The following is a 23032-nucleotide window of genomic DNA, read 5'->3' on the forward strand; positions in this document are numbered from 1 at the left end:
GGATGAAATGTGTGCTGTATAGCAAATCCTTTGAATATATTAGCTTGAAAGAGAAAACTTGATGGGAAGATCCCGGTAGCATAGAAAATGTACATTGAATAAACGGGAGTAAAGGCCATTTGCGCAATGTGATTCAATTGTTCTTGAAACATCTCTCCCTACCAGGCATTCTCCCTGCCTGCCACATTCAATCCACCAAGGCCCATAGAATTTACTGCTAAAATATATCACAAATCCATTTTTTAAAAAAGATTTTATTTATTTATTAGAGAGAGACAGCGAGAGAGGGAATACAAGCAGAGGGAGAGGGAGAAGCAGGCTCCCCACTGGGCAGGGAGCCCGATGCGGGGCTCGTTTCCAGGACCCTGGGATCATGACCTGAGCCGGAGGCAGATGCTGATGACTGAGCCACACAGGCACCCCAAAATATCCATTTAATTTTTACCATCTCTACTGCCGTCCTTCCAGAGTAAGTCCCCATTATGTCAGCCTGGATCATTGCCTTAGCTTCTAGCAGGTTCTTCCCACTTTTGCTCTGGTGGAAGTGATAACATGAGAGGCTATATTGCATAGTGTTTGAAGCATGGATCCCATGGATGGGTGGCCTGATTTAAAATCCCAGCACTGCTACTTATTGGCTGTGAGACTGGGGTGGGGGAGGGGCAAGTGACTTGACTTCACTTCCGTTTTCCCACGGATAAAAATTGGGGATATTAATTCCTATCTTATAAGGTTCTTATGAGGATTAAATGAGTGTCTGGCATAAAGTGAGTACTATTATGTATTACCTATTTGTCAAGACCTAAATTAGATTATGCCGTTTCTTCTTTAAAACTATTCAAGGACTTCTCATTGCACTTTGAATTAAACCCTTATGATCAGGTGATCATAAGAGCCCTTCCCTGAATTCTACATCAACATCAACTCTTGACACTTTCTGTTTCCTCGCTATTTCCATGAAAATACCAAGTCCATTCTGTCACAGGGCCTTTGCACAGGCTGTTCCCGTTGCCTGGAACACTCTCAACTGACTCTCCCCATAGTTGCTTCTTGTCCTACATGTCTCAGCTTCTGCTACCTCCTCTGAGAGCCCTTCCCTGAATTCTACTTATCTAAAGGACACTTCCTGCTATTCTTTTTTCAGTCTCTATACCTTACTGTTTCCATAATAGACCTTATCACAATTTGAGCTTTTTCTTTGTTAACATTTTCCCCTTCTATTTGACCACAAGAATTTAAATTCTCTGAAACAAAGATAACGTCTGTCATGGTTACCTTTGTTTCCCGTAATATCTAGCAGTCTTGCTTGTTGTACTAGGCACGTGAATAAATATTGGAAGGATGGATGGATGGATGGATGAATGGAGAGGCAGCTGATATTCTATTATAATCAAGGGATTGCATTTCTAGAAGGGCTAACTTCATATTTGCAAGGTCTGTATGTTACTAAGGAGATACAGAGGTTAAACTATTGACACTTATCATTTTGGCTCTGGTACATAGGGCCTTAAATATACTTGTCAGAACACAAGTGCATTTTGAAAGAAGTAGAGAAGTTTGATAGTGAAGAGGGGAGTGATGGGTGGACTGGGGGACTTTAGACCTGAAGATGTTTCAGTCCGGGATGGCCTAAGTGGAAATTGCGGTGTTGGGATACAGGGTAGGCTGGGATGAGGTTTCAGAGAGTTGATAGTTTGAGGCATTCAAGAAGAAGTATCAGATCAGCATTTCACCAAGAATCAGGCTGAAAATACTACATAAAGCAACTTCCACAGCATCTTACTACTTAGCTTTAGAGAATGTTGAATAGGTTCTGTATATGCAATGCCAAAATAAGTGGATGAAAGATTTTTAAACCAAAATAAGTGGATGAAAGATTTATAAAGAAGTCAAATTAGTTATACGATGTCCTGAAATAAAAACAAAACTTTTCTTGTTTGGATTTAGCTTGTTTTTAAAATGGAAGTTAGTGAAACCTGAGTATGTGTATATATGAGTGTGTCTATCTTGGCAAACTTTTTTTTTTTTTTTTTTTTTAGACAGGAAAACCCTGCATGTGGAAAAGATGTTTTCATGTATTGCTTTTGATCATAAAATTGTAAAGGCATGTTTTTTATCAAGTGATGTTCCCTTTCTCTTACCAGGAGGTGTCACTACAGCTCACTCAAACTTACTAGTGCGTTCTGTAGGGACAAAGTAGTGCTAGCATTTTATCAGAATGTCAGTACCCACTCACCAGGTTTTCTACTGAGTTCTTAAAGGAAATCTGAAGAAAAAAGCTTTCCCAGCTGACACACCTCCAAACCAATGTTGTTATCATGAATTAGCTGAAAACTTAAAGACTTGTTTAATATTTTGGAAACAAAGAACATTCTTTTTTTTTTTTTAATTTTATTTATTTGAGAGAGAGAGAGAGAACAAGTAGGCGGTGGGGGGAGTAGGAAGGGCAGACAGGGAGGGGGAGGAGCCAAAGGGAAGGGAGAAGCAGACCCCCGCTGAGCAGGGAGCCCCATGCAGGACTGGATCCCAGAACCCTGGGATCATACCTGAGCCGAAGGCAGATTCTTAACCAACTGAGCCACTGCAACAAGCAGCATTTTGACTTACCTTTCAATACTGAGTGGGGGCAATTGTGGAATAACAACAATAAAGAACAAGATAAAGGAGGAGAGACAGACATAGAGAAGCCTGAAAAGAAGAATGAAACTGAAGTATTTCCAGTGATAACACAGCACTTAGAGCTCCCTAAAGCCACTCTTCTCCCACTGTCTGACTTGGTGTGTATTGTCCTTTCCTTGCCCCCTTCTCTGCCCAGAGAAGTCCAGCTTGTTCTTGTAATTAAAATAAAAACAACTCTCTGGTGTTGAGCTAATATCCTATCATAGCTTTTTGACACATATCATTTCTACCTCTTCTGAAATACCATTTGTAATACCATTATACGATAGGTGTTATTACAAAAAAAAATTTCCAGGTCAGGAAAATAAAAATTGGAAAGTTTGCATGATTTCTATTTGTAGATATGATTTGACCATAGGCTCATCAGATTTCAAAAGCACACCCTTGTTCTTTCCATGATGCTTCTTTTTTTTTTTAAAGATTTTATTTATTTATTTGAGAGAGAGAGAATGAGATACAGAGAGCATGAGAGGGGGGAGGGTCAGAGGGAGAAGCAAACTCCCCGCCGAGCAGGGAGCCCCATGCGGGACTCAGTCCCGGGACTCCAGGATCATGACCTGAGCAGAAGGCAGTGGTTTAACCAATTGAGCCACCCAGGCACCCCTCCATGATGCTTCTGAAGAGTTCCTCCCACTGGATACTTTCCTAACATTCCTGACTGATTTAAGGATCCTTCTGCTTGTCCCACAACATCTGGTACTCACCCAGTGTGAACACTCATCATGACTGGGCCATGACCCTCTATTTTTTTTTCTCCCTCTTCACCCAGAGTATGGGTATGATGTCTTGTCTCTGTAACAGAACATGAGACCCCCAGTGTTGCTGTTAATGGATGGGTGAACAAGAGAAAAGATGCATCCAAAGATGGGGCTCCAAGGTCAGTGAGGGCGTTGGAGGAGGAAAGCATGGAAAGCAAGGACTGTCGGACGGCTGGCTTCACCCACTGCTGTTGGCCTCACTTGCTCCACACGCAACTGGACAATGAAGAGGAAAGTCCCAATACTTTTGGGAGGAGGAAGAACAGGGTTACGTTCTCAAGAAGGGGAGAATATTCAGCACAGCCCACACCCTGTAGTTCCTCTAAACTGGAGGGAAAAGACTGGCATCTGAGGAGCTGTGTTTTCTGCTGACCTCCAGGTGGCAGCATGGCCCAGCTGTCAGAGACCCACTCAGTTCGTGGACACCCTTAATGCTACAGGACTCCGGATTGTTCTCAGGGCACTTAGTGCCCAGGGAATGATTAATGGTGCTGCCCGCTCACTGCGCCCCAAGGATAATTGAGCCTGCAATATTTTGGAGGCTGCAGAGAGACTTCCTGAGCGTCTGATAGAAGGGACTGAAACATTTTGGACATTATATCCCTTCGGAGACGTCCTCGAGGTCTTTTTGTTGTGTCCAGAATGCAATTTTTGGCAGAACGTTTTAAAGGGGAAAAAAAAAAAGACCATACCACCACCTCTAAAATATGGGAAATTGAACAGTCTTAATGCTTTTTCAGATGTTTGGTTTGCTGTGCATTCCATATTCTTTATTCTTTCTTTAGTTCTGAAATAATATTCCTTTCTACCTGACTTAAAGCAAATCCTCTGGAAGGTAGCTTATGTTAATTGAGTATTTTGAAAGAGTGCAGGCAGAGCTATGTATAATGTCTTCATTTAAATAAGCTCTACGTCCTTTTATATTGTAAGCTGAGGTATTTAAAAGTAAGATGATTGGAAATTTCTAAAGTTGCACACAATTCAAGAGAATGTGAAACATGTTAGAATGAGTGAATGACACAGGGGTACAGCGTCCATTTATTCTAAATACATGTAATATCAATTATAGAAGACAACCAACAAAAGATCTTAAGCTTGTCGGGTTGGGTTTGTGTGACTGCTTCTTTTCATTAGAATTTTTAGTAACTGGGAAAAATGCCAGATTCTAAACGCTAGAAAACGGTGTCTTGAATAGGATAGGATATACTAGTAGATCTTAGCACTGTTCAGGAAAAAAAATCACTTAAGGATTCAGAAAATGTTTGTTCATCTATGCATTCAAATGGGGAATCTGAACCTCTACCTTTCTGTAGTTTGGATTTACATACCTCTGATGGTTGGATGTAGGCGGTGACTTGTAGTTTCTTCAGTGAATTCTTTAATATTCCTTTGGTATTTTTGAGAACACTTGTTCTTCCCCCAAACCTGGGAGATTTTACTCTCCATCACAGAAGATTCTGTCATGGTAGACCATGATGATTTAAAGTTGTATTTTGTATGGGAAGTTATCTTCTAGATATTTAGAGAGCCAGCCTTACCTGGTTCTCCATGTGCTGACACTTTTAAGTTTTAGCGGGCAGTAAATTCCGTCTCTTTAATTTTTTTGGAATAGAGTAGAAAATCAGAAGGATGATTAGGATGGCCCCTTAAAGTGCAGGTGTCCTACAGACTGCTATTCTGTCTTCCTTTGCTTTGTTATATTTACCTCAGAGGTTGAGCTTGCAATAGTGTCTTTTTGTGATGAGGACTTAGGCTAGGGATTGAAAATAGGGAGTGAGATTGGGGCATTATTTGAGATAGGTCCACAATGGTTATTCGTGGCCTCTGATTTAAGTCTAACAATAACAACAAAATTAGTAGGAAAAAAAACCCCAGCATAGCCTAAAATCCTGCTTGATGATCCATGACTCACTGAGGGGCTTTTCCCAGACTACCAGTTTCTATTTCTTTGGCTGCTTTGGGCAGCTTACGGAAGCTGTATTCAATTTTGATCTCTTGATATAAAGATCTGAATTTCCATGCTGCCATTAATTTATATACTGCTTAATATATAAATTATAGTGTTCTAGGTGTTATTATTTATATTTCCTATATTTTTCAAGTTAGATTATAATTTTTACTATCAATATTTAATTCATACTTGCAGAGGAACAATTTTTGGATATATTTGAATCTTTGCCTTGCTGAGTCAAGAGTCCATTGCCCTGCAAAAGAACAGATGTGGTAGTACATTAAACAGAGGGCTCACTGATCAACTTTGCATTTCAAAGCTTAACTTCTTGACTTCTTTGCTTTAGCACAACAATGTTCTCAAAAATCAGGTATTGTTAAAAAAAAAGGATTTTCCTAATTCATTAGCTCTGAGTAAATCAAACCCATTAACTCCCAACAGATCAAGAAACAAGAATAGTAGGATAGATCAGGGAGTTTTAGTGCGTTCTGAGGGGTAGAGCAAACTCAAGATGAGACAGAGAAAATGGAAAACCTGCTCCTTTGGCCCTAAGGAATTATGGCAGGAAAAACAGTTATGGAATTAGGGAATGAGGTGGTGGGTTTTTAAGATCCTGACCCTTGACTAGGAGAAATGGTTGTGCCTATGGACACCAATGAAGGGCACCTGCAGGTTCTTCCAAAAGACTAGGTGGAACATTCAAATTTCAGTAGTCACCCACAAGGCTTATATTTAGCAGGTCTGCAATGGCATGCTTACATTATTTGTTTATAGTCAGTGTCTCTTCTGATATTTTTATCAGACAGGCATCTATTTTGATTGGTTCATGCTATGACATACTCATTGTTAAATATTTTGAATTTACTTATCCACATAGGGAGCAGACTGGTCCTCCCTCTCTATTTCTGGGACCTGAGAGCATCTGAAGTTAACTAGCATGGATTGAAGCTCCTTCTATTCACTGTCATAAACCTATGCTCAATCTAGGAATTATCTCAGAGAAGAAAGGGAGAAGAGAAAGAAATATGAAAGACAGAACATGTATGATAAAAAAGACTATATCCTCCAGAAAATGAATATATAAATAACCCTAAGAGTGAGTTAACTTTGAATAGACCCAATACTTAAATTTAAGGTGACTGCTCAAGCTAGAACAAAATTAAAATATTGTGAATTAGTAAGTCCAAGTGGGCAATTTAAAGAAGAATCATATAAGAAAAATAAAGAAACTATACGTTCTTTTCACATCTCAGAATAGGATGAGTAAATCTCCTCCTACCTCCTACATACTCCTGCTGAGTCCTCTACAGCAGCAATAGCTTTGGAACTATGGTCCAAGCTGACTTCTGATTTCTTTGGTTTGTTCCCCTTGCTTCTCATATGTGTATAGAAATGTATAGGGAGTCACACATTGCTTTGGATAGCCTCCTTCTTTAAGTGTCTCACTTACACCAGATTTTTCCAAGTTTAATTCAGAGGTGGTGCTTTCAGCCCCTTTCCTTTTTTATGCTTCCTTCCTCCAACTGCATAAATCTGAGTGGATCTATTTCCAAAGCTAGTAACAAACCCATTTCTTTGGATTTGTCTCTTAACCTCTGATATTCTTCTCCTGTTTTAAAAATGTGGACTCATTGTGGCAAAGGTCTTATTGTTCCCTATAGATAGTGATTTAAGACAGGGAGATAAGTGGGAACAACAGTATCTTGGATCCCATCTTTTCCATCTCTGAAACTCCTACTTTGAAGGGCTCCTGTGTTGCATAATTCCAAGGTGAACCTTTAACACTGCAGGTTTACAAAGCGGGGACCTGGATTCTCACAGTTTGATGAGATCATTTTTTCCTTTCATTTGGGGGAAGGTGAAAAGAGTTAATAAATTAATAAGCAAAAGAGCCAATATTCAAATTTTTTTTCCTCTAAATCTAGAGCCCACCCAGATTTTATTCTACTTGGCACTAATATTTTTATAAAATTTTGGTAGCAAATGATAATACAAATATATGATGATAGGAGAGAGGGCAGCTATATATGTCAATGTTTTGTGCCTCTCTGAAACCTCTAAGTGAGGAGATTTTCCTGGGTATAGTATAAAGTCCCTTCCTGAGAAGGAACTTCCTCTAAAAGCATCACTCTGAAGACTTTAAACAGGTAAAAGAGAGAGGTAGAAGAGAAGAATTCTAACCTCTCATACACTTTCCCCTTTTTGGTTTTGCCTGTGTACCTAAGCATCTGTGGTAGGTAATTGGCTTTTAAGGTCATTGGGAGTTTCCATCTGCAGGTACAGTTGTTTGTTTATTTGTTTCTGTCTCTTTATTTCTAACCTTTCCACAAAAATATTTGAGGTACTAAAGGTGTTAGGATAGTTCAGTGGGCCTATTGACTAATGAAGAGGTTTATATTAAGGTGGGGAAGAAATCTATGAAAACAGATTGTTTCAGCTGCTCTCATTACCAACCATGAATCACACCAGCTGAAGAACTCTACTATTCCTTTGAATTAAAAGTACCCTCCGGCAAGGTGTTTGCTGGACAGTCTTGATGGGCAGATTAGGGTTTTTTTTGTTTTTTTTTAATTAACATATAATGCATTATTTGTTTCAGGGGTAGCAAATTAGGTTTTAAGATAAACAGGGCAAAGTTTGAGCCACTGACAACTCTTTACCTGAGGAAGAGTGCATGTGTATGTGCCTCACTCAAAATGACAGAGAATTCCAGCATTCCTGTGTTACATGCAGAATGTTTTTGAACGAACATGTAAATATATAAGTGTGCGTGTATATGTGTGTGAGACATTTGAGCAGTTCCTTCAAGAAAATGATGTCGTTTCAGTGTGAAAACCTAATTGCAAAAGAGTTAAAGATGTATTTTCCCCAAACTGATCCACACTGAACTCTACCCTGATAAAACACTCCTTAAATATTTCTTTTCCATAAAAACTTCTTAAACTAAAGTAGATCTCTCTTCTCTCATGCCTTCACAGAAGGAAAGTGTAAGTTTATTCTAGAGTATTTTCTTGTATGTGTAAGCTGAGATATCTCATAAAAGTAGTTGACATTTATTAAATTAATGCTATATGCCTTGCACTCTGGTAGGTTAGGTAGTTCCATATATTAACCTCATTTTGTGCTCATTATGAAAGTTCATATTATTAATACTATTTAACAGATGAGAAAACTGAGTCATTGAGAGTTTCAAATAGTGTGCTCAACCTTCAGCTGGTTGGGGGTGGAACTGAGGCCAACCTCAGAGACCACAATCTTCATCACCATGGTTTACTGCCTTCTGAAGCAGAGCAGTGTTCATTAAACTTGAAAGCAAGATTCCTCAAGGAAGGAGCATGAAGAAGATTATCTGTGTCCTTAAGTTGCCATAGAATAATTCGGGAAAGACTGGTGGAATGAATCAGAGGACCCAAGTTGTTGTTGTTGTTGTTGTTGTTTTAATATTATTTATTTGAGAGAGAGAGAGAGAGAACTAGCACATGAGCAGAAGGGGCAGAGGGAGAGGGAGAGAGAAACTCAAGTAGACTCTCCACTGAGCACGGGGCTCCACGCGGGGCTCCGTTTCAGGACCCTCAACCGACTGTGCCATCCAGGCATCCCCAGAGGACCCAAGTTTTAATCCAGCTCCTCTGCTTCCTCACTGTGTGAAAATCTGATGTACTTACTGTATTGGTTTGTTGGGAAGACTGACTGCATCTCTGAAAAGTGTCTTCAGACTAAAGAATGGCTGGGAAACAAAAAACCAACCAACCAAATTTAAGTGATACTTGTTTGTGAGAGAATTGGCAATCCTTCTCTGGTTGGGATATTATATTTTATAAAATTCAGGTGTCTGTTAGAAATAAAATGTTTGCTAAAAAGCATAAAACATGCCTGGAGTAAACTCAAAGTATTACTTTTAACTTACAATTCTTAGCATCTACGTCAGTGTTAACTATTTTTAACTATTATATTCTAGTGAGTGGTTAAAATAAATAAAATTTAATTAAATGCTATTCCCACCACCTCAAAATTTCTAGAGTTGAGTCATCAAAAGTTTCAACCTGGTATTAGAATAAAATTGCACATATTTCGCCATTTTACTTGTGCTGACATTTTCAGGCTGAGTTTAAAAAGCATGGCAGCTTTTTTTTTTTTTTAAACTGCCCTATAAACATCATGAGAATACATCTTACACATTTTACGTATAAAAAGATCTTTCCTAAAGTTAACTTAGAATGCTGCCCCAAAGCTTCCTTGTTTCTATGCTCAACAGAATAATTCTTGATTGTTTTGAAAAAAATTGCCAGAACAAGATGATGACTTCATGGTTTCTTCTCTTACCAGAGCTCTACATGGTCTCTCTGAGCTTGCTTAAATGGAGAGGTTGAAGGGAAGGAGGCTATGAGGGGGGAGGGAGTACGGAAGCTGTATTCAAGGTAGTCTCTTGAAACAAGAGAAATCATCTTTTGCCTTGTCTTATCTGTTTAGTAGGAAGCTTGTGTGATTTGCATTTTAGAATGCGCAATCCTTTTAATTTACTTCTAAATAATTTGTTTCTACATTATGCTGCTTTGTTTGTAGAGAACAATACTTACACAAGTGTTTCATGAAGTAAAATGAACTAACACTGCACTCTACAAAGAGAATTTCATAATAAAAACCATTAAGGATGAATGGCATGTATTACAGAAATCTCTACCATATGTCTGAATAGGTCTGTTATACAAGCTTATTTATGAAATTCATAGGCACTAATTTATCTAAGAAAGTAATAATGCTTTCAAGCCAAAGGGAGAAATGGAGTAAATAGAAAAGACACATGAATAATCTTTCCTGTGTCCCTGATTTTGGTCTTTTTTTTTTTTTTTTTTTGGATTATCCATTAAGAGTCACATCAGAAGGGTTGATTTAATAATATAGAAATTATTTAGGCTCACCAGAAGTTTGGCAACTGGAGTAGCTGGTTTGGAGGATGGAAGAACTTGGTCAAATTACATAATTTCTTGAATGAATGGGGGTATAAAGCAGATTCTGCAAAAATTAAAATAATATGTGTATCATTTACTATAGTGCATGACATATTGTAAGCACTCAGTTAATGATGCTTGTTGTTTGGAGGGAGGATTAATGTTGAAGAATAGTTAAATTTGATGGAATATGGGCCTAGGTGGAATTTTTCAGGTGAAAGAATTTGAGTCAAAGAAAAAAAAAATATATATATATATACAGCTTTGGGGATGAAGGAGAAAGAGTCATAAAATCACAATTTATTAGGTACTTACTTTAGATAGCCAGTGTCTAGCATATTATCATTACATAGTTGTGCCTAGTGAAAGTTTTTTGAATGAATGAAAGAGTGAATGAATCAGTTAAGATGAATGAATGAATACATGAGTCTCCAATTTAAGTCTAGAGTTTTTATGAGAGGGATCAAAACCCTCTTGTCATACATATCATTGTCACTCTGATGGTTTTGAAATGCATAAAGTATTACATTATAAAAATGATCACCATCAAAGATGGTGAAGTTTTGGTAAATTTGTGTGCATTCCTTGCTGGTGGTGTTACCAGTTGATAATCCCTTTAGTAACATGACCATTTTTAGCAAAAGCCACAAATATATTCATATCCATTGCCTGAGAAATTATTCTTTTATGGAAACGTTTGAACAGAAATAAAACATGCTAAACATAAAAAAAATATTAGTAGCAATCAATATTAGTAGCAAATCAATCAATATTAGTAGCAAAAAGTTGGGGACAATAAAAGTCTGGTAAAATAATGATTTAATAGATTATGGTACATCAACACAGTTTAATATTATGAGCCATTCAAATGACAATTACATAGAAACATCAAGTTATGTTTATGAGACAATTTTGTGAAAATAGTGAAATATAAAATAATATGTGTATTATTATTGTCATAATATAAATACAGTATGTATATATAGATAATATGCATAAATAAAAGTAGTGTCAGGATAATAAGATAAGTGATTTTGCATTTTGAAAACATTTATTTATATTACCTTTCAATACACTTCTAAAAATTATCCCATTTTCTTTTGTTATAAATAGATCTGTGTTGCCTTTTTATCTGATAATTCAGTGTCTTTATAGGGCCTGAGGCTCATCATCAGTTGTTTTCAACATCACTCTACTGAAATTTTGGAATAGATGGCTGGGTTAAATATGTGTAATATTGATGTCTGGCTATATATTTTGAAGGTTGTCTTAAAACATAAATCCCTAAAATACATTAATTTGCCCATCTAATATATTTTCCCTGAAGGTCAATTTAAGGTAAAAAGTCAAAAGCTGTTTACCTTGAGGTAAAAAGTCAAAAGATACAAATGTGCGCATGTATCTTTGTTAAACTGGAAGCAGCACGTTATACTATAAATAAACTGTTGGCCAACCGTTGGATCTGTGGATTTTACAGGTGGGGGAACTCTGGCAGGTAGATGAAATGATTTGGACAGGGCTACAATGCCAGCTAATGGCAGAGCCAGGATCAAAATGTACGTGTTCTGAGTGAGTTGAGAATTTTCCAGCCACCCCTCATCCAGGATGCTTTCCCTGTCGACCTAAGATGAGCTGTCAGCTTCCTTCCAACTTCAGAACCCATGAAGGCTTTTCTCTACCTGCGGCATCACATCTGTATGAAATTCCCATGTCTAAGGAAAACAGGTGTTTCCACCTCAGCCAGTAATTGCTACTTTGTGTACCATTGTACAGAGGTAAACGCATGACTCTCAGGTAGTCTTCTCTGCATGTACTCATTGGTTGCAACTTCTTGAAATCAGAATTTATGCTTCTCAGCTCTATAGTATTAATGTGTTCACCTAGCTGTAGCATTCTTTTCTGTCTCAGCAGTCTTGCTGTGGCCCCCCTCCCCTCCATTCGCAGGCAGAAATTCTGGTCACAGCAAGCTGCTCCCACTGGGGTAGCTTCCAAAAATCCACAAAGAACAAATTAGTGTTCCTGATTTGCTTCAGAAACAAACAACAAAGAAGCCTCTCCAAAATGCTTGAAAAAAAAAACAAAAAACAAATAAGAGAGAAAAAAATAGCTTAAAGGGAAAACCTACTGCTATTCTTAAAGGGGGCTCTAGGAAAAGACTTCAAAAAAGATGAATAGTTGCTGAAGATTGTTTGCCCATTAGCCTGTGGTGGGCCAATTAGGCAGCAGTGGAAGGGGAGATGAGTGGGTAAATTCATTTGAGAGTCTTATGAAGCCAGCCTTGAAAGAATTTTAAAAAGCTACACTTACTTGATTTAATGAATATGGTGAAATGAATATAGATCTCTACATTGATGTGTAGTTTGTCTAACCAGGCATGGTTTAAACACGGTTTTCTCCTTTGCTCCCATTTGTTCTTGCCCTTCTTATTCCTTCTTTTGTGTCAATATAGTGAATAAGCCCTCTTACTATCTCCTATTTACAATGGTGTGGGAAAATTAATGATTCTTTTATAATCAGACCAATAAGACTCTCGCAGAAACCTAAATATTAACTGAGCATCTATTATGAATCAAGTGCTAGTCTCACTCATGGAAGGTCCAAATCTGAGTAATGCTATGTTCTTGTCCTCAAGGATTTCATAGTGTGAGAAGAAGATATGAAGACTTCTGGGGTAACATGCTGATTTTGCCAATATATCTGGCTATGCTTTGGGTCCTTCCTTCTCTATTGGCTTCTGTGAACCCAGACAGTGTCTTTGATATATAAAGGCCAAGAGAGAAGAGCTCTAAATCAGTGGCTCCCAAACATGGATGCTTGGACCTTTGCCTCCAGATTAACCTGTTGTGCTTTTTGAAATTAGTCTAGTATGGATCAGGGTACCTTGAAGAGAGAACTATGATGTCTCTAGGTGATTCTGATATTTCATCTTCTTCATCAGGTTTAGAAATCAATGATGGAGGAATCAATAATGGACAAGAGGGAGTGATTCTGGAAATGGATGAAATAAAGAATCACCAGCAGACATATATGAGCAATGTACATAATGGTTACAGACTATCACCAGTGGAACCAAGTTACCTGGGTTTAAATCCCATCTCTGCTACTTAGAGCTGTGAGGTTTTGGGTGAGTTTAAAATTCTAGCTGGTCTTTAGTTTCCACATTTTGCAAAATGAGAAAAATAATTTTTACCTACCATAGGGCATTATTGTAGGGATTAAATGGGTAAACATATTTAAAGCCCTTAGAATAGTACTGGAGATATAGAAAACATCCATTAAGTGTTACTACAATTACTAGTCCTCCTCCTCATCATTATTACCATTATCACAAGGAACTTTATGCTTAGAGTCTTAGAAAAATACAAATGAGGGGTAGGAGTTGGCCTCTATTTAACCCCCCAGAGTAAATAAAACAACTGCTGGTACATGAGACCCTCTTAATCCCATTGTATAGTAGACTGGGTGATTTTAACTTGTGGTTCTATAGAGGCGTGTAGGTTGTTTTGTGTTTCCTATGCTCAGTAGATGGGTGATATCTAGCCACTGCACTCACCACTACATTATAATACTGCTATACATTCTATTGCTTTCTGTTTCTTCAGTTCAAAGATCTTAGGGTCCGTAGAAATTATACAGCATGGAAGAAACATTGAAAAATATTTAAGTGTTTTCAATTGTTTATTTCTCGTCATAGCGTTATGTGTGTCCCCAAATAATATTAGTGTTCAATTATATTTAAGCCAGTTAATCATCTTTCTCCTCATCACTGGGCAGAAGTTGATGTGGGCTGTTGGAAGTACTCAGGCATCAGATTCAAAATGGGTTCTCATTCCAGGGCTGCTCCTGACCACCAGAGTGGTCTTGGGTATATTGTGTAGTATTTCTGGGCTTATTATTTTCATTTGCAAATGAGATTGGGTTGATTTCTAGGGATGACTAAAGAGCATCCCTCTCTCCCCAAGTGGTTTGTCTCACTCTGTCTCTTGTTCAAATTTGAGTCCAAATAAGGCAAGAATATCCACTAATAAGCAGTCTAATTGGCCCAATTTGAGGATGCTGATTGGGCCACAGACCCTTTTTCAAAGGTCAATTGTACTTTTGCAAATGCAAGAAGAGTATTTACCTGTTTTGGTTTCTAAAGTGTTAACTGTATAATAAGTTAGTTTTCTAAGGTTCTTTGAGGAAAAGTAACTTACCTGAAGACACATTCATGGAAAATGGCAAATTTGAAAACTTTATATATTTACCCCCCCACACACTATAACACATTCTATTCTTTCAGTTCAAATATCTTAGGAGTATAGTATACATTTTCTGAATATTTCATTTAAGAATGTATACAAATATTGAATGTGAGGAAGAAATCTTAAGCCCAAATTATTTCTTGGTTCCGATTGGCTATCCAGGTCTGTTTTGCTGGTCCCCACCAATGTTCATATGTCAAACAAACAAGGGCTTAACTTTTTTTTTTTAAAGATTTTATTTATTTATTTGAGAGACAGCAAGTAAGCGAGAGAGAGAGTAAGTTAAGGATGATGAGATAACAATTCTGCTTGCGATAAGTGTCCTGTTTCTGAAAAGGTGCTAGATCTTTTCCCTCATGTCCTACCCTTTATGTTTCAAACTTTATAATTTTTGGATATAGTTAGCTTATTAAATTCTATGACATTTTCTTAAAATAAAGGGAGATATTGATAGCTTTTACTATGTCCAGACTTTAGTGGAACCTTGAATAGGTTCAAAATAATAATAATAATAATAATAAGCCAGACTATTTTCTTTCTGCATATTCCATTTCTTTTTTTTTCTTTTTTTTTTCTTTTTTTTTTATTCTTATGTTAATCCCCATACATTACAACATTAGTTTTAGATGAAGTGTTCCATGATTCATTGTTTGTGCACAACACCCAGTGCTCCATGCAGAATGTGCCCTCCTCAATACCCGCCACCAGGCTAACCCATCTTCCCACCCCCCTCCCCTCTAAAACCCTGTTTGTTTTTCAGAGTCCATCGTCTCTCATGGTTCGTCTACCCCTCCGATTTCCCCCGCTTCATTCTTCCCCTCCCACTACCTTCTTCTTCTTCTTCTTTTTTTTTTTTCTTAACATATATTGCATTATTTGTTTCAGAGGTACAGATCTGAGATTCAACAGTCTTGCACAATTCACAGCGCTTACCAGAGCACATACCCTCCCCAGTGTCTATCACCCAGTCCCCCCATCCCTCCCACCCCACCCCCCACTCCAACAACACTCAGTTTGTTTCCTGCGATTAAGAATTCCTCATATCAGTGAGATCATATGATACATGTCTTTCTCTTTTTGACTTATTTCACTCAACATAATACCCTCCAGTTCCATCCACGTCGTTGCAAATGGCAAGATCTCATTCCTTTTGATGGCTGCATAATATTCCATTGTATATATATACCACATCTTCTTTATCCATTCATCTGTTGATGGACATCTTGGCTCTTTCCACAGTTTGGCTATTGTGCATATTCCATTTCAGTGTGCAGCCAGGGAACACACAAAAGGAGGTGGAGTTTTGGAAAGTCATCATAAATAAATGGAGGATATTATGTGATCTCCTTTTTTTTTTTTTTTTTGAAGATATAAGCTGTGATTTTTTTTTTTTAAAGGATGGGCACTCATGAATAATTGGCATTTCTTTGACCACATTGTCATGTACCCAAACCAGTATTGCTCTATTATTTTAGAAGGCAGCTCTTAAAAATCCAACCATTTGGCAATGTGAATTTTGCAGAGAAAGTGATAGACCAGTTAAACTTTCATCAATAATATGAAAGGTCATTTATAAAATAACATATACTGTGTGTTTGTGTTTTTTTTTTAATAGAGAGAAGTAGGAAAGCAAGAGGATTATAATGTCAATGCCCATATAACTCCTGGTGATAGTTTTCAAAAGTAATACATGTACATGATTAGAGAATTTAAATTCTACTTAAGTACAAAATAAAATACAAATGCCACCCCGCCCTCCATTGAGGTAACTTCATAGAGGTAACTGCAATTAAGAGATTTTTGTGTGTGATGCCTAATGATAATGATAATAATAATAATCTACCAGCATTCATCCATCACTCTCTCTATTTCTTGTCTATCAATTTGACAATCATTCAAATTTTCAGGTTGCTTAAAAAAAAAATCATAGCATGCTTACACTGGTACACCTGACTGTTTTCACATAACTATATATCTTGGATCTTTTTTCATTCTAATAATTATAGACTTTCTTCATTCTCTTTAATAGCTACACAATATTCTGCCACAAAATCTATGACAAATTCATTAATCAATGGGGACAATTTTTAAAGTTATTTTATACACAAAATAAAAGTATATTTTCCTCACTCTGTTTAGCCCATTGATAAGACAAAGTAGTATATTTCCAAGAATACATTTTCTTATTAAGATACATATACATTTTTTAGATGTGTGATCCTAATTTGACCATTTTTTAGAAATATACATAGCTTAAGTATCCTTTAGCATTAATAGTAATTATAGGAAATTTGAAAATCAGAATTGGTATTCTCCTTACACCATATTTATAGAAAATTTGGAATAGAAATTTTGTTTTTCTGTGGTGACCTTGAACCAAAGAGGAAAACATTCAGCCATATTTACTTATAATCACAATTTATATTATAATCTGACCTAGTCAAGGAGATAAGATTAGGAAAGGGAGAAAAGGAAATAATTATTGAGTGAGTTTATGTGCCAAGGATTGGGTTCAGTGTTAACACATACATTATCTTTAATTAAGAGACTGTTGTTATTGATTATTTAATAATTAGCTTTCCTGAAGTTATTTCCAGCCACTATGAGATGGGTATTGTGGACAGTCAAGAGTCTTTATTATGTCCTTAAATGTACTTTCATCCATAACTGTTCTGCCCTGTGACTGCTGATAAAAACAGCTAGAAAGGAGATAATACTAAGAAGGCCAAGAGGGACTGAGATCCTTTCTAGTATCAACAGTAAACTGACAGGGCTATAAAAGATGCATAAAAATTAAACCATCCACCCAAACCTACCAACCTAGCAAATTTTAATGTCAGCCTTGAAAATGATTATGAACAACCACATACAAACTTAGAGAAAAAAAATAGGACATATGCAAGGATAATTAAGAAACAGGCAAATTAAAATTTAAATGAGGACTTTTAACAATGGCAATGCATTTCTTCACTGACTGATATTGGACATTATCTTTTCTTTCATCACTTTGTTGTGTGAACCTGGGAGAAGGCTTTGGGAAATTTCGCTTAAGACGATAAGAAAGAGGTTAATCAGTCAGACCTTTCTGCTTCCCAGACTGCTATTTTATCTCTGACAGTGACATCCTCACCTGCACTTCAGAGGGTGGCTGATTATGAGCATGACGTATTGAGCAGAGTAAGGATTCAATAAATGATAGCTATTGTTATGATGATCATTGTTACTACAATTTTAGTTTTGGCAATTCACTCATTTCTAGTTTCCCTTAATAATGAAACTATCAATCATTCATTTTCCGTACTTCTGTTTCCTTTTAAGTCTATACCATCTTTCAAAACAACACATTTTGCATGTTTGCTGCTGGGTACATAAGGTAGCACTTCCTCTCTTTTTATGTGCCTTAATGACATGGGACCTCATTCTTTAATCTCCTTTATATTGACCATGTGAATACGAGCCATGACTATATTGTGTCAAGAAGTAGTGGAAAGGGTATGAAATGAGATGTCACATAGACGTGGATTCGAATATTTTCCGAGCTTCTGCTGTTAGGTCAATAGCAATTTTGGGGCTGTGAGTATTAAATGAAGTGACATATGTAAAGCACATAACAAAGTGCTTGGCAGATAGTAGGTAGTGAAAAAGTATTATTTTTCTGCTCTAGCATCACTCCTATTTGTGTGTGTGTGTGTGATTTTCCCCTTCCCTCTTTTTGGCATCCCAGCATAAGGGATCCTATGGTTCCAGAGCAGCACTGTACAATACAACTTTCTGCAGTGATGGAAATGTTCTATACGTGTGGTAGCCACTAGTCACATATAACTATTTACATTTAAATTTAACTTAATTAAAATTACATTAAAATTTCAGTTGTTCATTGCACTAATCATATTTCAAATGCTCAATAGCCACTGCTAGTGACTATACATAATGGACAGCATGAATACAGAACACTTTTCTTAAAGTTCAGTTGGACAGCATCTCAAACTATAGGCCATGAATAGGACTAGTGTGACTGCAGAACTGAATTTTTATTTTTTGGTATATTTGAATTCATTTTCATTTATATTTAAATAGTCACAGCTGACTACTGGTTACCTTATTGAACAGCATAGTTCTAGAGTACCACAAGCACTAGTCGACAGCTTGGCAGATTGGCATTTTGAGATTTTATCTGATGCCAGTTGTTTTGAGGAGTGGGTAGATTAATCTATTAACTCCAAGTGTTGTGTTTTTGGTTCTCTTTTTCTACTGTGACTAGGCTTAACTCTGCCCACATCTGATATTCTTCCATGCTTATCTGTTCCTAATTTTTTAATTCAGAAACTCTTATATATCTGATCGGATTTTACTGAACTCACTTAATTTTAAACCTAGCTACAGAATCAATAAAGGGCTTCTTGTGGTATGCCTAACATTGTTTGGTGAATGACAAGGTTTGGAGAAAGTATGTGAGAAAATGACAGTCTGTAGCAAGAGGTCTTAACCACAGAGACACAACACGCTGATAAGCTGTGATCATCTCTGTGGTATGTGGTTAGTAATTTGTTGCTATTAATGAAGTGTCAGCATTTGCAAATTATTCCCCTTTTTGTTTAAAGAAATTAAAATAGTCCTGATCACTGGTATAAGGATGTTGGTCCTATTCATTTACATTCAATCGTGCTCTCTTGAGTGGGAAAGAAAGCTGGTGTAGAGTTGTGTCTGGCACACTGGTGGTTGATCCCATACCTGGGTTCACTTATGAGATTGGATCATTGATCAGAATGTCATCCATGTGTGTCACCATGGAGAAAACTGTTAAAAGCACCATAGGCAATATGATGTCCAGAAATACACTATATTGATGCCTGGTTATGGGGACTAATCCTTTCTCTCTCACTGCCTGAATCTTGTTGTAAAAAAAAAAAAAAAAGATGGCAGTCATTTAGTAATTAGACTATTTTAAATGTAAAAAAAGTCTGACTTAACTGAATGTGTTTTTAAGGTGAAAAAGGGCCAAGGAATCATCTTGTTGACAGAGAGAAGGGAAAGGTGATGCAGTGGAAGAGGTATTAGGGGGATTAGGACAAAGTTGAAAAGCAGAGTCTGGAAGGCTTCACAAGCAAAGGGGTTTAAACATTTAATGGAAAAGGAGGAAAAGGTCACACGAAGACATGTCTGAAGGTCAGGAAGTAATATAATATTGCTAGCAGCATGCAGAATGATTATTTAACTGAGTTCTTGAATATGTTCAGGTTTTGTTTGTAGATTCTGAAGACACTTGTGTTTAGAATATACATAATGAGGGAATTTGGCATCTGTTCTTGTTTGGTTCCTTTATTTTACTCAGGGGCAGAACAAAATTGTTATAGAAAAGATGACATGTTAGAAATTCTCATTGGACTCTATGATCTTCCAGCCCAGATACAAATAAATGACCATCTATAGTGAAGTTTCATCCTGAGGAAAACTGTGATCACTTCTAATTCATTTTGTTATTAAGGTAAACTGCATCAGAAGATTTATATTTCCCAGTTTTCTCAGGATAGAGTCTGAGTTCATCCTAGAAAATGCAGATGGGCACAAAGACCATATCAGACCCACTGATTGCTGGAGGAAGAGGGAAGTTTGGCTAATGTAGTATCATATGCCCACTTAGTTTTTCTTTCTTTGCTGACAGTTACATGGATTTAAAAGTCCATTAGGGAAGAGTGTTCTGTCTGTAAGCAATGGAAGCACATGATCCGATGACTGTTCTATAAACAGTCCTAAGCTTCATTTTAGACAGGAATAGGTTTTCATTTATTTGGAGGCTAATTATAAATTGGAGCGATGTTCCTTTTGATGGACAATTCAATTGCATTTAAATTCAAATTAACATCTGCTGTTTATACTTTATATTGTGTAATCTACCTGAATCTAGACAGAAGCTATTAAAGATCTGTGGCTAGAGAATCTTTGTTCTCTGAGGAGTTTAAAGGAAAAATGACCATTTTCTAAACCCTAGTTGTTGGATCCAGATTGTAGTTGCCCTTGAAAATCAAGGATGCTTTCCTTTGTCCGCAAATGTATTAAAGGGGGTTGTGCAAATAAGCACAAACATATTTTGCTGGACTGTTAAAAATGTTCGGCACTTTTCAAATAATATGTGTTTTGAATGAATAATGCCATACATTATGCTATTTATATATTTTTTGCTCAGATATTGTCTTATTTAATAATGTTCATGTACATTCAGAAGTACATTTCAATTCATAGATATATTAACTCTATTCATATATTAATTCATCTATAGCTGTATTTCTTATATATGAATCATGTACTCATAAATGGTAATACTTGTCAATGGGTAGATGAATATAGATATGCATGTATGTACATAATAAATCAGTATCTCAAAATTTAAAAACTGGAAATAATTAGCTGTAGCTGAGTTTGGGGTATTTTGCTTTTCTTTCAACAACTCTCATTCCTTACATACCACATGATAATATTATAGATCACATAGGAACAGAGTATTCACATGTTGCCAAATGCTTGAAGAATGTGCTTTTCACCTAAGAAGCACAGAAAGCACAATGACAGAGGGGTAGAGAATCAATGCTCCTATAGAGTTGTGGGCAAAGACTTATATAATCCACTTATAAGTGTTATTTTTAAAATTATAGCGTCATAGAATTGGCATTTCCCCCAAACTTAATTAGATAATTTGTGAAATGACAGGAAGTTCTTCTGTTATGACGCTCAGGACTAAAATCAGTCCTGATATCTAATTTACAACCCTGCAGAGGTAACTGATCCCGTTGAATGGTCATTTTTTATCTTTTAGAAGTAGTGCTAGGGTGATTTACCTTATTATTTGAAAAGATTTTAAGGTGAAATTAGAATAAAATTATTAAAAAATACAACAGATTCCTGAGCTTGAATAAAACTTCAAGGTTTCAAATTATGTATTTACTAATTATTGGTTTGACAGACTATGGTTTTGAAGCAGTAAAATATGTCATCAGTGTTAATCATTAATAATCTGGAGCTGAGATGAGTAAATGTGAACCTTTACAAGGCTCTCGGGAGGCGCACAGAGTTCAGAGGTTCAGTTTTCCAAATCCCTTGAATCCTACCAGTGCAGCATCTCGTCTTCTCTTTAAATGTTAAAAAACTGCCTCATGCTCTGGAATAATCCATCTCCCCAGAATTCTTCCTGATTAACAAAGATCAACAATGACCCAAGCCCTACCTTTACATTTTTCTTCTATTGATGCCCAGAATGCTCCGTAAAAGTTGGAACAAAGAGCTGAGGGCGAGGTTGGGGAATTGTCAGGAGAAACTGACTGGCGGTGTATGGGACATGCTGAGCCACCTTGAAGAGTTAGCATGAATGTGGCCATAACCATGACCCCACGTACTGCTCTGTCTTGTAGGATCAGAAAGTGATTTCTAACCTGAAACTGATATAACACTGTATGCTAACTATACTGGAATTACTAAAAAATAAAAAAGAAAGAAAGTGATTTCTTTGCTCACCAAAATTGGATCTATCTCTGAGGGAGAACTCAAAATAACAAAGATTCAAAACAAGCTTATACACACAAACCTACATAATTCTGAGCAGTATATTTAAAACTAGATTGCCAATGTATTACTTCATTAGAGGAAATAGAACTCTTACATATGCCAGAATATTCCTAATAGCAAAACCAGAACATCTTCTCTTGCAAGACAATTTAAGAGAAAGTCACATCATAATCAGAAATTTGCTTAAGAAGATGAAATTGAAGTTGAAGAGGTGGCTGATTACAAAGGAGAAAAAAAGTATGCAAGAGGCATGAAAAACAAAGAGCCAGTTTGTTAATTTTCAAAGAGCTTGTACAAATCAATAAGAAAAAAACAAATGTCAATTAAAAAAATGGGCAAAAAGACATATGCCTAAGAGGTAAAAACAATTCACAGAAAAGTAAGTACAGATCACCAGTAAACATATAAAGATGATGACTATCACACATAATTAAATGAAAGTCAAAATAAGATACAATTTTTTTTTTTAAAGATTTTATTTATTTATTTGAGACAGAGAGAATGAGATACAGAGAGCATGAGAGGGAGGAGCGTCAGAGGGAGAAGCAGACTCCCCGCCGAGCAGGGAACCCGATGCGGGACTCGATCCCAGGACTCCAGGATCATGACCTGAGCCGAAGGCAGTCGCTTAACCAACTGAGCCACCCAGGCGCCCTAAGATACAATTTTTATATTGAGTTTGGCAAAAAGGTAATCCAGTAATATTTAGCACTGGTGAGGATGTGAAGAAAGAAGCTATCTGAGACAAGATAAGTGGAACTAGAAACTGGTGCAACATTTTTGAAAGGAAATTTGGCATTGTTAATTGAAAACTTTAATTCATAAGACCTTTGACCAGTATCTTCACAGTTCCGGAGTTACCCTAATAATATGCTTGCACAAGTATGCTAGAAT

Source organism: Mirounga leonina, unplaced genomic scaffold (assembly GCF_011800145.1).
Source record: "Mirounga leonina isolate KUSES-001 unplaced genomic scaffold, KU_Mleo_1.0 Mir_91, whole genome shotgun sequence".
Taxonomy (NCBI): domain Eukaryota; kingdom Metazoa; phylum Chordata; class Mammalia; order Carnivora; family Phocidae; genus Mirounga; species Mirounga leonina.